The 16,759-nt window shown below is 38.1% G+C and overlaps 2 long non-coding RNA genes across 4 annotated transcripts in view; one reads left to right on the top strand and one right to left on the bottom strand.

The window, feature by feature from the left end:
• LOC137861439 (uncharacterized) overlaps nt 1-16,759 on the top strand; it is a 113,741-nt gene that overhangs the window by 75,500 nt on the left and 21,482 nt on the right. Inside the window, exon 2 of the long non-coding RNA XR_011099603.1 lies at nt 6,770-6,837. This is a non-coding gene — a long non-coding RNA (uncharacterized lncRNA). The remainder of the gene's footprint in view (nt 1-6,769; nt 6,838-16,759) is intronic.
• Nucleotides 1-16,759, bottom strand: part of LOC137861431 (uncharacterized) — a 166,672-nt gene that overhangs the window by 37,387 nt on the left and 112,526 nt on the right. The gene's annotated exons all lie outside the window — the stretch shown is intronic.

Consider the following 16,759-nt stretch of genomic DNA (forward strand, 5'->3'; position numbering starts at 1 on the left):
GCTTGAATTACAAATTTAAATTCTATTTTTAGCCTTCCATGTTTAAAGTCAAAGTTTTGGATAAAGCTTTACATAATTCACAAGTAGAAAGGAATCAAAAACTAAATAAAGTTAGCATTTGATAATATCTGTATAACTATTCTAGATAAATATATACATAACTTTACTGCACAGGACAGTCACTTTTTTAGCTTTTTTTTTTTTTTTTTTTTTTTTTTTTTTTGTTCCTGTTTGGTACTCTTTCATTTTGTTTCAACATGGTTTAAGGTTAAGATTTGCATCCAAACTATTTCCCTTTCTGACAGCATGGTAAGTGAAACCAAATTGTGGCTTGCTAGTCATTCGGAGGAAAATACATAGATATATATATAATGAGCTTATGTGCAACAAGACAGTATTTTCAAGGAAGAAAAATAAAAGCAGCACGGATCCTCCAAGGTGACTCTACCTCTGAATAGGTGGCAAGCTGTTATTTCCTCCATGTCAAGGCTAGAGCGCCTGCTGCGAGAAGGCACGCCTTGTGCTGAAGGGGGGCTTTCTGACAGGGGCTTGATGACCATTCAATTGAGAAAGGTGCTGGGAAAGAGGTTATCAAAGCATATCGTGCTTATGAAGTGCGGTGTTTTAAGCATAGCTCTGATGCCCTGTCCACCATGTCCCTTTAAGGGGAAAATGCATCTCAAGGGAAAAAGAGGGAATGTTACAGTATCTTGCCTGGCAGGTAATGCTATACAGATGAAGACACTTTCATAAGGTGTATTCAGGAGGATAAAAAAAGAGATTTTACTGGAGTCTAAACACAGAGCTGTCAACCCCTCCATTAGCCAGAATATCAAGATGTGTTTATACCTACACGAGGGAAAGCTTCAGCCAGTGATTGAATCTAAAAATTTTTCAACGATATAAGCTACTATGTGTGGCTTGGTTATATCCAGCCTTTACCAGGTGCTCCCTAAGCACTGAAAGCTGTTTGTGTGCAGATGGCCATCCACTCACAGACATGTCACATACCTTAGGAGCACTGGATCATTTACAAGGGTCTCCTTCCACCCTGGCCCACGACAAATGCTCACTCAGTTCATGCCATGCGGAGCACACAGCCTCCCTCATTCCACATCAGGAGCCTTATCTGCCCCTCCAGCTAGGAAGGGTCAGTGAGTGCCTGGTTTTGAAACAGAGCTGGCCTATCATGATTTACAGAGAACCAAACATAGCAGTAAATCGGGAAGGAAAAAAGTCCCACTCAGTGGATTTCCTTTAAAAGACTGAAAGAAAATTGCATTTTTTCCTTTGCTCTGCTTGCATTGTGTCCAAAATAAGCTTTCATTACAGCTTACTCTGTCTGAAGTCCAGCTACAGTGGCTTATAAAAGTGCCTCAAGAACAGTGCAGCAACACTGTGCAAGGAAGTGGTATCACATCACAGCAGTAGAATAAAACTAAATTTAAAGTGGTTAAGTCCTTCCAAAGCCCTCAGGTTATCAACTATAAAAAAAAAAAAAAAACTCTGATGCTGGATGCAATGCTGACATTTTTCAGCCAAAACCAGGGTACCTGACATTAACGTGATCCAACGGCTGGCACTGCAGTGCATCATCAGAGCTGCAGTTTAAGTGCCTCGTGTGCAAGCTCTCCCCAGGGAGCTGGGGTCTCCAGCTAGACTTCTCCCATGAGATACCTGAGTGTGTTGGGGGCACTGTGCCAGTTCAGGTAAATTCATGAGGACACAATTCACTACCCAGCACAAACAAGATTTGAGGAAAGAACAATTCATCCCTCAAAACTCCATTCAGGGCTAGAACCATTTTTTTTCCTTTCTGCAAAAATCATAATTTAAAAATCCTACCCCACACTGAAGAAAGGTCAGTTAATCATTTAAAATACATTTACACTGCAAGCTTCAATGTAATATATAAAAACAAACAAACAAACAAAACCACCTAACTAGTAAGAAAATTTAGAGCAGAATCCCTAACACAGCAATACGGAACTCAATTAATTCACCCTTACAAGTTTTAACCTGACTTGCAGAAGTTTCTTCCATGCTGCTATATGTGAAAGACACACTCTGTAGAACAACAAAGAGATCTGTGGCTTTCCCTGCCAGAGCAGCTGAAAGCAAAGGAGCACCCAAACCTTCAGAAACATTAGAGAAGAATTCATGCCTTAGTCACTGTAGTTCTGGGCCATGGAAAGCTTTATTCTTTCCAGTCTTCCTTTGTTCCCACTCTGAATCCTAATTTTAATCCCTGAAAGTTTGGGACACCATTAAAAGATCAATGTTTAATGAGCACAATCCATCATCTGCATGTCAACTACAGCTGTAATGCTACTGAGATCTACCTAGTAATAATGGATTTTTGAGACAATCAATAGCTTGTATACATACATTTCAGGTTGCAAGAGCAGGGTATCTGAGAAAGGATAGCTGAAAAAAATTGCCTGCTGCATGTGTCAACTGACAGGAGGGAGAATTTGAAAACGTTATGAGGTAATAATCCAATTACAGCACACACATTTAACAGCACACAGGTTAGCATTTCTCAAATTGAAGTAAATATCACTCAGAAATTCTCAGTGTAAAATAAACTATCTTATATTTTTAAAAGTTTACAGGACAGCATGCAATTGCAGCTATAGCTGCATCCTGGAAAATAAAGGCTTCAATCTACAAAAGAAATAATCTGCTTCTCCAAACTGGAACCATTTTAACAGCCTGCAAAGTGCACCAGCCTTCAGATGCTTTCTGCCAGGTTTCTAGAGACATGCTAGAGGCAATTCCCATTGTGTGGACAAGACAGCACCAGGGTTAGCTCCCTTTACCACACACCACTCTTCAACAGTATCTCAACATACTTTGTACCCCCAAATCTTCAACCAGTGGTTCAGGGTCTGTGATTCAACACCCACCTTCATGCCAGGTAGCTGCATGATCTTAGTTCTCTTTTACTGAGAAAAATATATATAAAGGTGTGAAAAAGTAGGTAAGGTGAGGCTGCATGAGATAAAAACAAAGCTGCCTAAGTTTTCAGATAGGAGCAGTGAGCAGCTAAAGAATACAAGAGGAAAAATACATATACAAAAATGTATAGAGCTATAAGGAAAAAAAAAAAGGAGAAAAAAAAAAAAAGTAGAGCCTCAGAAGATATAAATTCAGGAACACCAGAGGATCAGCTCGTTCTAAGAAGCAAAGGAGACTGACCCATCACCACCTGATTGACAACCGCCTGGCTGGTAAAGCCCCATCAGGCATTTCATCAGGCGATGATGAGCATATTAATGCTTAACCTAGTAGCTCATTAGTCATAGTTAGTGACTGTGTGCATTCATAAATACAAAAATAGCTTTGTATTCAGCTCCTCACAGAAACTGCTTTATGCTAAAAGTTGCCCAAACTGTTGTTGCCCAGAGACAGAAGTTAGTTGCCTACACACACATCTATACACAGATGTAGTGTCTCAGTTTCATGCCATGAAAACATCACCTTGGACTGAAATGATCACACACATGTATATACAAATACTGTATACTTTAATAATATACAAATACTTGGGCTAGAGAACCTGCAGTTATTTTGACATCATTGATCTAGCCACAAGAAAACAGTCCTTGAATCCATTTTATTTAGTAGTAGAGTGCAGTTATACTGACCATCTGCTGCTTGCCTGGAAGTATATATGAAACTAGCTAATAATTTCACTTCCATTCTTAAAGTAAGGTTGAATGAGCATCAAGAATGAATTTTCTCAGGTCTACTGAAGGTTCAGATTGGTTAAGTTTGTGACCTCAGGAAAGGGTAAAAGCAAATCCGCTTCTGTGTAGGTTGCATATTTGCAAATACATAATTTAATGTTTCATAAATAAGGAGACCTTACAGGATGATTCTTGGGGTATATGACTTTATGGGCAATAAAAGAGAAGATTAACTTCAAACCCCTCTAAAATTCTTCTTTAAGCCATTATACATCTGCCTTCACCCCATGGAGCAACACTCCATTTTTACTTTCGTTACTTAAGGATGCGTACTATGTAAGGATATGTTTTTCCAGGTGCCATTACCTCAGAAAGCATATGAAATAAGTTGCAATTTACAGTAAATTACTACACTGATTGTTTACACATCAAAACCCTTATACATTCCAATAAATACAAAATGAAATAGGAGATCTCTAAATCAGCTAAATCTCTGTCCCACATTAATATAACTCTATAATCGCCTCCAAAAACTTACATATTTCTGTGCTATTTATTGTGTGTGTATGCGTGCACAAATATGTGTATGCAAGGAGCTTCAGAGACTCTGAGTCTCACCACAACATAGCACAAAGAACTTTTACATATGAAATTGATGTCGAACAATTCTTGACTAGAAGTATGTGCTGGTAACATATATTATAATAGTACTTGAAGACCTGTGGCTATGATTACATTTGTGGTAGAGGTCGAGGAATAAGATCACATAAACAAAAGAGTAATTCTCATAAGTGCAAGTAGTTAATATTTTATTAATAATAATGTGTGCATACTGCTGTAATATTGAACGCTAGTTTGATAGTATGCTATCAGCAAAGGCTTCTAAAACTCTGGCTGTGAGTATAGCCACACCGGTAAGAGCCACTGCGCAACAAGCCAAAAGGAGAAAGTAAAGTTTATTGCACAGAGCACTAAAAGGAATATAAAGAGTTCAATATCAACCACTCAAAATTTTGGCATGCCAAAATGAAGTTTTGAAAGAAATTCAGTGGCAAGGTTACCCAATACTGTAACAAGCCTCTTACATGACCTTTCATGCTGTTGTTACAATCTGAATTTCAAAGGCTGAGTAGCTGCGAACTGCTAACCTCAGGCCAGGATGTAGACCAAGACTCGTTACATTCCAGCTATTTCGAAAAACTCAGGCTCAGGCCTCCTTGTTTTGCAAACATTTATTTAAATGCAAGAAATATTTATTTAATAGCAACAACAGTTTTTTTTGTTTTTCTTTGTTTGTTTTTGTTTGTTTGTTTTTCAAGTATATTGCAATTTGCTACAGACAGAAAAAAACAAAACAAAACAAAACAAAACAAAAAAAACTCTTTGTAAACATAGGCAGAAACCAAACAACTTCTGGCTTGTGATTTTAATCTTGAAAAGATGTTTGTATTAAAAAAAAAAGGTATTTCCAAAACAGAAGTTCAAGTGCCATCATATAACTGAATATGCTTCTGCTTTCTATGCATCATTTTTACTTCACTATTTTTTTAAAGGCTCCTTAAAAAAAATAAAAAAATAAAAAATCAACCAACATACAAAATATACAAAGCCAGGCAGCACAGAAGGAAAAGTGCAGCATTCTAAATCTGCATATGGATTAGCGGCTAGAAAAGGAAGTTAATGCATTTTTCACAGAGAATCTGTAAATCCTGGGACCTGACAGAATAGGAATAACTATCTAATCTGTCATCCCTGCTTAACTGATAACTTTATGACAAACAGGTTAGTCAAGCAGCAGGTGACAGAGAATGCCAAATCAAGAGCAAAGAATACACCAACTTCTGAAAAGACAATTTGGACGTGGAAGGTAATACATACTCACACTGTGGACCTTGATGCTACTGTCACCTGTTTGCAACTCCTCCAAAGTTAGACCCATGCCATTTATAGACATGAACAAAACAGAAATTGTTTCACTTTTTTGATAGGTAGGTATTCTTTTCACAAAAATATCAAGACAATATCTCTCCTTCTGACAAAGAAAACATGTATACTTCTACCTTCATATGGTTTAAAGAAGCAGCATCAAATACAAACAAACAAAGCCATAAACCAAACAAATATCTCAAATTATTATGGACTGTCTCCTTAGTAAATCAAGGTGATTCCACTTGTACTTTTCTTCAGCTTTACCATACAATTCAAATTGGAGACAGACCTAAGTTAAAAATTCAGAACAATGGAGTTGGGGGTGAAACAAAAGTGGTACCAGTTAATTCCAGATCAGCTGTTTGAAAAAAACAATTGAGAAGCTTATGATTTAACACTATGCTTATGACTTTAAATACACAGAAAGATTTTATATAGTCTTGCTTTTGAAAGAAACTATGCTTCTTTTCTGCTCTGTCTTGGTAAGATCAAGAGCATCATTTTCAACCCTGTGAATGTGAAAGGAGCATCTGGTATCCACTACTAGCTGAAGTATTGCATTTCTGGTTTCACACTTTTGTGTATTTGTAAAGTTAGAGAAGAAAAAACTATAGTCGTGTTTAAATGAGCCCTTACATAACTGACTGTGCTCCTGCAGTTATCTCATTCTCCCAAAAAATTCATCAACTCTGGACAGTATTATCATTTAACATCTCTTCTGGAACATGCACACATCCCAAAATAACAGTTTTGCCACACACTTTCATTATATGCCCACTGACTGACAATTTGCTTACAATCTGCTCTTCCCATCTGAATCTTGTTAAGTTCGAACTTTTTAGGGACAGTGAAAGATGGTTTTACTTTCCCGAGTCCAATACAGAATGAATAATTTATCAAAAGGCTATTCTTAAAACCCACGAGAGTCACTATGAAGGTTAGACAGAACATTTCACATACGTACAGTGGGTGGCTTTTTTTGTTCCAACACTTTCAGTTCCCTAGATATAACACAAGCTGGATCAAATACCTCTTTTCAGTTAATATGCTCCACTTCACATTAGATTCTATACTCTCAAACCAAAATTGGCGTTGTCGATTTTTCTGTTTCATTAAACACATCCTAACATAAAGTCTCTGCCTCCTAGGTTCCATATCTCACATGTGTAGACTGCAGACCACGCCACTGTGTGAAGCCTTGTCAAGAGCCTGACAGGTGAATCAAGTATCAAAGAGTAAAACAAAGACTGTCTACTTTTCAGCTGAAAATCTCAGAGCAGACATGGTAGGCTTTATTCTCCACATTTACAAAAACTGATTCTGACAGTTACTAATCTTTCCTACAGTTCAAAGAAGCAAGTTCTACATTGCTCACCCAGAGTGAGCAATAGTATGTGCAAAAGGAACAGTTTTGCACCCCATAGTATTTTATTGTATACCCATTACAAAGCCACCCACACTGTGGGTAAAGGTCTTGCTGTTCCTCCCAAAGAACTCTTATCAGACACATGCTGGACATGAAGATTGATGAAACAAGTATCTTAATACACTTCTAGTCAGTCTCCATAATGATTCCATTTCCTCCAAGTTTTTAGAAAAGTTGACTGGAAAAAAAAATAATTCAGTAACAACTTTCTCATGAATTAGATCTCTGAGTTGAGCTAGGGTTAAATGGCAAACTGATTTTCAGCTAACTGCTCCTCCTGTAGTTCTCTCTTCTGAGTGCATGGCTGCAAATCTGCTTGCTCATACTGCTGTTTCCTAGACCGGAGTGACTATTAAATTTTGTAATTAGTGGAATGTAATTATTTCCTGTAATGGGCTGTAAATTCACATTATGCCATAAATCATTCTTATGTACACTTAAGGATTCATTACTCTTCTTAGCAACTGACTAGCATATTTACTAAGCACAAAAATGTTCAACTGGAGTACTCAGTAGGTTACTGGGAGAGCATTAGTTGCTCCCAAATGAAATCTCTTTGGTGTAGGGAAGTGGTTAGCGGCAGGAAAAGCGTGTTTCTACAGCAGTGGTTAGAAATGAGACTTGAGAACACGATTCAGCAAGGTACTAAAAAAAAGATTTGCATATCAGTTCCATTGGGATCATTTATTGTCCTCATTAAAGCTCTTAAATGCTTTCTTAACTCATCTTCTGAAATAAGAGTCAAGGAGGGAGAACTGCTGTTATGACTACGGAAAATATGCCAATGAGGATAGCAGTTTTCTCCACAGTGACAGAAAACCAAAATCCACAAATCTGCTAGAACCATGGCAGAACGTGCAAGCCCAGTCAGACCTTTCCAGACCACAGTATTGGGTTTACATGGCAAGGTTTTGGTAGCGGGGGTGGCCTCTATGAGAAGGATACAGAAATTGCCCCGTGTTAGATAAGGGGCAGCCCATGGGTCCCACATGGAGCAGATCTCCACGCTGCAGCCCGTGGAGGAGCCCCTGGTGGAGCAGCTGGATATAGCCTGGAGGAGAATGCAGCCCATGGAGAGCCACCACAGGAGCATGGAGTCTGGGGGGAGCTGCCGCCCACCCGTGGGGGACCCGTGCTGGAGCAGTTTGCTCCTGCGGGATGGACCCCACGGTACAGAGCCGTGTGGGAGCAGTGCTTGAAGACCTGCTGCCTGTGGGCAGCCCCTGCAGACTTAGTTCAGGAAGGATGGCATCCCGTGGGACGGACCCCATGTGAAGCAGGGGCAGAGAGTGACCCTGAAGGAGTGGTGGAGACAAAGCATCAGGGATTGACCGCAGCCCCGGTTCCCTGCTCCCCTGCACCACACGGGGGGAGGTGAAAGAGCGTGGATGGGTAGGAAGATGTTTTTGGTTTGCTTTAAGTTTCTCCCTGCTCTAGTTTGTTAGTAGTAGGTAATTAATTACATTAATCTCCTTATGCTGGGTCTGTTTTGCCTGTAATAATAATTGGTAGATGATCTCCCTGTCCTTATCTCAATCCTCAAGCCCTTTCCATCATATTTTCTCCCCCTTTCCCTTTGAGAAGGAGGAGTGAGTGAGTGGTTGTGGCAAAGCTCAGCTACCCATCTGGGTAAAACCACTACAACCACACACTCTAGACACAAGCTTGCCTGGCAAGCCATATAGAGGCAGCCATATAGAGGAGCAGAGGTGCCAAGGCTTGTGTACAGGCTAACCTCATTATGGCTCCTGTGCTACCGCTGTAGCTCACCTCCTGGAAGCTCAGGAGACAAACCTTGCATGTACTTTCCTCCTACAATTTTACACTTTGGGAGGCAAATATACTGAAGAGGCTTGTGGTTGTCTGGGAGGAGACACATGGTTACTCCCAGGTTCCCAAAGGAGCCCCTGTGGCAGTGGGACCTCATGCCAGTAAGTGGTTGCTGTTCAGGACTACAGTCATGATGAAAGGCAGTTGTACTAGGAAGTAAATTTTATTATACTATTACGTTGAGCTCAAAACTCTACATTAATATGGTCTTTAAGCGTGGTCTTGCTTGGTAATATCCTATTTGTCACCTCTTGGCACATTAATGGAAGCAGAAACTCAACATATCTTACACTGCCATCAAGAAAGAAGAGTGCAGAAAAGGGATTTTTTCCAATAGAAAAATGAATAAATAGTAAGGATCCAATATAAAATTTGTGTTATCAGGCATTTCAGACTCTTTCTTATACTGTTGTATTGTTCTTATGGCACATGCATACATGGGTCTGTGCCATCCTATAATATGTTCAGGAAGGGTAAATCAGACCTGAGATACTTGACTTCATAGAAAAATAGATTTAAGTATTATAGAGGGAGACTAAGCAGCCTCCACAAGGTGGAAGATTTTGGTAAAATTTTGTCTAGTATTTTTCCAGTTTTTGTTGCAGCCTTCTCCCTTCCCCAAATTAGACTTTATCCTACCTCTCTCCTCTTTTTACTTATCATCAATGATGGAAGTAAAAATTTGGGCAATAGCAAAACTGGATCAGCTCCTGACATCTTTTCTCTGACAACTCTGCAACCTGCTCTGGACAGACTGGCTGCGGGACCCATGCCAACACTCAAAGAAAGGTCAGGACTTATTTGTGGAGTTGCTCATTACCATGTTAGATGCTTCTCTTCCTTTCTGTGCTCCTGATCCATCACTACTGGCAGAGACAGAAAGCATCTCTGTCGTACTTACGAGATGTGTAAGATACCTGACCCTAATTGGGAAAAAAAAAAAAAAAAAAAAAAAAAAAAGAAAAGGATGTAGTTAAATCTGGAAAAAGAAATCTCCATCTGCACCCAGACCGTTTATGGTTAATATTGTCCTGAAACATGCAGGATGCAAAAATATCCCAATGCCCTTCAAACCCAACACAGAGTGTTAATGATTGCATTAATTGGGAAAAAAATAACAGATAATCCAACAGATAGTAGCAATGAACTAAATGCCAATAAAGAGAATCTGAGAATAAGCTTAACAGATTTGCTGGAGAAGCAACTGCAGCACAGACCTTGAAGGCATTAGTTTGTGGCCAGCAAAGATCGGTTATCTGCTTGTCTGACTCTGATCCTTTGCATGTGATTAACAAAAGCGAAGGGAAGCATCTCTGGGGACCTGTCACACTGAAAGACAGATAGGTGCTTTAAGACAATTCTTTGTTTATTCTGTGACTAAACCTCAAATTCTACTTCTGTCCGTGAATTTACCCTGTCCCCACTGGGCACTGTCAGATCCGATCAGCCTTGTTCCCTTACCTTGCAGAAAATCCTGTCCAAACATGCACAAGCCTTTTTGCTCCCCTGGGGCTTCGCTGGTGCACCTGAAAAACCTAGCATGGCTGTTTCAACTAAACACATGGTGAACATGTCTGTGTTAGACCTAGGCAAAACCTAATCCAATTAAACCATCCCTGATTGTAATGCTTTTCTAATGTGTGATGCCTGGGAACAGAAACACACACTTTATGCTTTAGAGAAGGTCATCATGATGTGCTGAACTCTTTTGCAGAAACCAGTCACTGAAAAGACTGTTTTTCTGGGTCTTGTTTCTTTTCTTAACATTTGATTTTCAACAGTAGTTTGATAATGGTGCATGGCTGTTGAGTACAGAGCTAGAGAGTTTCATGCTCATCAAGTACAGACTTTTGCATCAGTGTATAATGAGGGACGTATGTTAAAAGGCACAGCAACATTCTGGCAAGACTCTTCAAGAATAGCCTCAACCTGATTTTAAAGACAAGACACCATGTAGAGTTTTTCACTCTCCAGTTTTTACTCTCTGATGCCTCTTCCAGCTACAGATGTCTCTGGGTTAAGAGCTTTCCCTTCAGCCCCTTTTTAGAGCACAAGAAGGATTCAGCAAGGACCCTACAACCTTCACAATCTGTTTTTTTTTGACAAGTAGCAGGGAAGTCTGTTCACTGTCTGCATGCAGTGAAGAGGAAATCTGGAACAGAGCTGGAAAGCTGCAAATACCTTCCTATTTCTTAACATTTGCTGGTGTTCAACAAAGGGCAAAGACCTTAAATACAACATAAACAAAAATGTGTTGTTTTTATTTCATTAACTGAATGGGTAGTATTTCAACCTAAAAATGAAAAGCAGATTTTATGTATCACTTCCTCTGCCCACTTTATAACTCTGTAAAATACCATTAAATATACAGTACTTCTGAGACTTGTATGTTCAGTAAAAGGGTCAATAATGAGCTGTTACTGTAACAAAATGTTTCCCTTAATTGCGTACCTGCTTATCAAGCAAAGCTTTCTCAAGGACTTCTATTTCTATAAAATGTTTTCTAACAGAGTTTAAAGTTATAAAATATTGATAATTATTTCTGATTTTGAGATGAATGGACCAATACTTCTGTTCTTCATTTTGTTTGTCCTTCCTTACTTTTCCTGACTATTGCCTAACTTTGAAAAACTTTTAGTCAATTCCAACAATTCTTTATCCCACGTTAAAGCTTTTGAAACACCAAAAGCCACATCAGGAAAGGAGCAGTAACAAACAACTGTTTGCCTGACCCTGTTGTGGTCTGATCCTTGCTTTTAAAGAGAATTTTTGCCCAGAGCAGAACTGTGGCAAAGTGTTCATAGTCCTTCTGAAAATGCTGGTCTCCAGGGTTATGGAACTGCTCATGAACATCCTAATACCAAAGCCACTTCAATTTCAATAGCTTTCAGTTACATCAACTTTTTTTTTTTTTTTTCCTTCCTTCCTCCCACAGAATCTTTAAAGTTAGAAGAACTAATTTCTTTTCTTTTAAACTTTTTCCTCCTGCCTTCTGTCCTGGAAAGGTTTTTTTTTTTTTTTTTCATGGCTCATTTGCTTGTGGGCAATCCTATACCACCTCCACTCATGTGGCACGTATCTGATGATTACTCAAGTCCGCAATCCAAACTGGAATACACCTCCTTAAGTAAACACCTGAGCAAAGACCTTCTCTGGGACAAGGTAAGGGCATCTTGATACATGTATTAACAAACAAACAAACAAAAAAAGGTGCTAAAACTTCTGTTGCTATTAAACTGTACTGAATTAAATAAATTGACGTTAACCTGATCCTAGCTAGCTCTAGGCTAGTATTCCTTACACTCAATCTCTCATGCATGTCTATGACTAAATTTACTATCTTATTATTATCTAAGTAACAAGGCTGATAGTAAAGCCTGTCCAAATAAGTAATCAGAAAATAAACCATGGAATTAATTTTCTTGGGATTGATAAAGACAGAAGTTAACACAAAGGAACACACTCCTGGAAGAACGAATTTAGAAAAATAATGCTTACTCTACAGCTGATGATAAGGATAAAAACAGTGTTTTAAATCACATCTTAGAGGTTTGGGTTTCTTTTTAATGCAGCTATTGCCTAACTACTTTTGACTGCATTTACATTCAGATATAATAAATAGGGCTGTAAAAAAAAAAACAACATTATTTTTAGCAACTGATCTTAATTATGTAGGAAAAGGTTTTAGGGTGACCAATTTTTTTTTAACTCTTTTCAAAGAGTCTGAATACAGTTTACATCAAACATATTAAAAGAAGAAAAACATTTAATGGAGTTTAGGGTGAATTTGTTCTCTTGATGCTGAGTATTTTTCCAGCCAGGCAAAACTGGAAAATGGTGCTCACATGGCTTATTAAGTCCCTTTATATTTCCTCTCATTTAGGAATTCCCTCAAAGTTTAAATTCAGCATGGCCATTATGATGAAGAATTTTATTTGCACACACAAACATCAGATCTATTCATTAGCTTCATTAACTGTCATTAGCTGGCACAGTGGACAGTCTGTAGGCTATGCATTTTGCAACAAATGAAAGGGAAGCGTGGAGGAGAAGGCTTTATGTAGCAAAAGATGACAAATTAGTACAGCTCTATCTCAAATTCACAGTTAGTACAAGATAAAATGAATAGGTTCAACAGCAAATCATAAATCAAACTTACAAAGTGAAAGAATTCATACACAAATGGAATCGCTGGCAGCAAAGCCAGTGTTTATCACTTCACAATGATAAAATAAGAATAGATCAGAAACAAATTACTGATAGGAGTAAATACCAAAGAAAGGAGTGCATGGAACAGTCTCTAATTTAATACCAAAGCAATCTTGTCCACGCTGAATACAGGGGGGAATACTTCACGAAAGCATGACTTAACAGAGTAGAATATCTTCAAAAATCTCACAAACTCCTAATGAAGGCAAAATTTACTACATGTAAACATTTATATTTGGCTACATTGTGACTAAAGTGGGGATATCCTTGATTAGTCAAGTACAGATGAAGGTAGTAACTCCACTCTATAGCAGACCTTTAATGTACTTTAAAACATTTTTATGAAAACAGGTCAGAATAGATGAAATCTACTCCTGACTTGCTCTTGCAACACAGACAGAAATCAGTTTTTAATGTTGAGTATAGTACTGTTTTATGCCATCAGAAACTCACATAATTTTGATAAAGTGTATGCTATATTTCACCTCGTTTACAAGCACAATAACACAGTGCAGCCAGCAACCATCCAGCTTTTGAATGGAGTAAGAGTAAGTGGGATGCCTGACAACGTCCTTACTGAGACATTCTGTGAGCCCATCTTGAAATCAGACGTGTGCCCTGACCGATTTAGTCACAGTAAGCCTAAGGAGAAGATTTCCACTAATTCCATTGGCATAACAGGGTAACCTGCCCATTAAAATAAAACAAAAGGAAGATCACATATCTAAGCTACATTTTAATTCTGTGGCTTCTTGTTGGACACATAAAATAAAGGTAAAGTTCCCTGATTTTTAGAGAGAAAGTTTGGAAAAGGCTGTGTTAATTATGTGTAAATACCTACTGTGAAAATTATTTGTTTTCATTAGAATAAATACATCCTTTTTTTTTTTTTTTCTATTACAACTTGAATTAAATGTTTCCAATTCCAATAAACTTAAAGATCCCCTACAGAAAAGGGAAATATAAGCAGAATGGACAACTTACAGGAAGGACTTGCACACTGAATGCTGCTTACTTCAGCTGAGGACTCTGACCCCTAAGATTCTTAGCAGCACATTGATATTCATAATCAGAGGAGTAACCATTAGCAGCATTTAATTATTCCAGACTACAGTAAAATTAGAGGTTTCCTCCTTAGTTGTGTTTCCTTTAGGGTCCTAGCAGAACCCTTTTGTCTGCTTTGAAAAGGTAGCAGGAATGAGCTAGTGACACAAAGATTGCTTGGAAGAAACAACTCAGAGAAAACAGTGCCTGACAAGATACAGGTTAATCCTAGAATGGCTTGGGTTGGAAGGCACCTTAAAAGATCACCTCATTCAAACCCCCTGCCATGGACAGGGACACCTACCACCAGACCAGGTTGCCAAAAGCCCCATCCAGCCTGGCCTTGAACAATTCCAGGAATGGGGCACTCACAGTTTCTCTGGACAACCCGTTCCAGGGCCTCACTACCCTCTGAGTTCTTCCTAGCCTCTAATCTAAATCTCCCCTCTTGTATTTTAAAACCATTCCCACTTGTCCTACCATTATCTGCCCAAGCAAAAAGTTGCTTTTCCATCTTTTTTATAAGCCTCCTTTAAGTATTGAAAATCTGCAATAATGTCAACCCAGAGCCTTCTCTTCAGGCTGAACCAAATAATAACCAAATGAATAACCAAAACTTTTCAAAAAAAATGTTGACAGACTGATCTATCATTAGAGTAGCTGAGAGACCCTTATTCAGATTCGCATGGAATGGCTTCATTTTAAAATATCTATTTTACCTGTGGGAAGTTCCGGGTGAGATGAGAGAAAAAACAACTGACCAAATAAACAAATCCTACAAACAAGCAGATATCCTAGAGAAAAGGAATACCATTGTTGGTAATGTGGATGCATCTCAACAGAAGACTATGATCTCTAGAATTACAAATCTGGCACTACAATTTGTTTACTGAGTAAATAAAAAACAATACAATATTAATGAATGTTCATATGACTTTCAGTATTAGTTTATCATTTATCTGTAAATAAATTACACAGAAAACATTTCTGATGGGACATTTCATATTTGCATATCCTTAATCTTCAATATAAATTGGAGAAGTCAGTAAGAGCAGAAAGCGAAGTGTAAACACTATGTGCCATTTTCTAATAAGCAAACCCATTTTAATAATAATTGAGCCTATGTCTGGACATCAATTTGATCTAGACAGAATTTGATGGGTGCTGGGGTATGCTTCATTTGTTTCACTTTATGAAGTGCAGGCATCCTGAGAGAAAAATCTGGACGAAATTTATAACTCAAGTAATGTAAAATGCCTTTTTGATATGCTATACCCTGGAAGTTTCTCAAGACTGGAAGAAAAAAATAATAAATAAATAAATAAAATAGAAGAAAAAGACATGAATGTTAAAAGCTAAGAATGAGCAATCTCAAGCAATCATATCCAGATCACTATCATATCTTGATATTCCCACCTCTGCCTGTTAGCTTGGGTATAAGTCCTTTGTGGTTTTATTCATTGCTTCCCCCCACACTCTTTGATTTTTATTCTACTGTGTGATATATGCTCCAGTTAAAAAAGGCCTCCATATAAAATATATCCTAAGACTGGAACGCATCTATAGATGGATGTGAAGGATCACTTTGGGAAGAGAGATTTTGATTTATTTTTTTCTTTTCTGGTATGGCTTTTCCAAAGAAAAGAGGAAAAATGCTTAAGTAATAAAAACAGATAAATTATACAGCCTTTCTGAAATGATTTTGAACAAGAAGAAATCAAACCTTCTGTCTGAGATGGAGAAAAAGTAATGCATCAACAGAGAGCCACTGGTGACAAACCATTGATTTCAATAGTATAACGATGATCAATGGAGAATGTGCCTGAAACTCTCTTGAAGTTTTGAAAATGAACAGAGAAATTGAACCTTGCCAGAACTGTCCATCCTAGTTAACACATGGATGTTTTATTATCAGCCTCAGCCAAGATGCATTAATTCCCATATCATTGGTCCCTTCGTAAGCAAGAGCAAGCGTAGCTCTTCACAAACATGGCTGTTTCTGTTGAAGTTGTTCTTTGTAATGTGAAAGAGCCACATTTCTTCCAGACATGTCTATTAAATATTTTTTTGTGTCTTCAAAGTTATTCAGTGTTAAATTTATCTGCTTGTATTGATCAGCTTCTTGTTTAAGAGGAGATAATTGTTCAGATATATCTCCAACAATCAATAGCAATCGATCAAATGAGCTTTTATTTAGTACTTCTGTCCTTCGTGCACTTGGTGTTTTTCTCAAGCTATGCAGACTTAGATGTATCAGTACAATTAAGTTTTCTGATGGGCTCAGCATCCCTAGGGAGGGACAGAGTTTTGGAAGAGTGCCATTACCATTTAGACTATAAAATAAGTGACTTAATATTCAAACTGAGCTCACACTTGTATTAAAAGATTTGCAAATCCAACATTTTTGGACACTATACATGAAGACATCTGCATTTGAACAGATCATCCTTATTTTTGTTTGTATAGAGAATATATATGACTTCTTCAGTGGGATGAAATTGGCATTTAAAATGCATGATTCATCTCACCTAGAAGTAGACGGTAGACTCACAGCTGAGATGCAGTCAAAGAACACTACATCTGATTTGGCTGAAAACCTATCCAGTAGGGTCACAAGTTTGAGGGGCTA

This window comes from Anas acuta, chromosome 1 (genome assembly GCF_963932015.1).
Source record: "Anas acuta chromosome 1, bAnaAcu1.1, whole genome shotgun sequence".
NCBI lineage: Eukaryota > Metazoa > Chordata > Aves > Anseriformes > Anatidae > Anas > Anas acuta.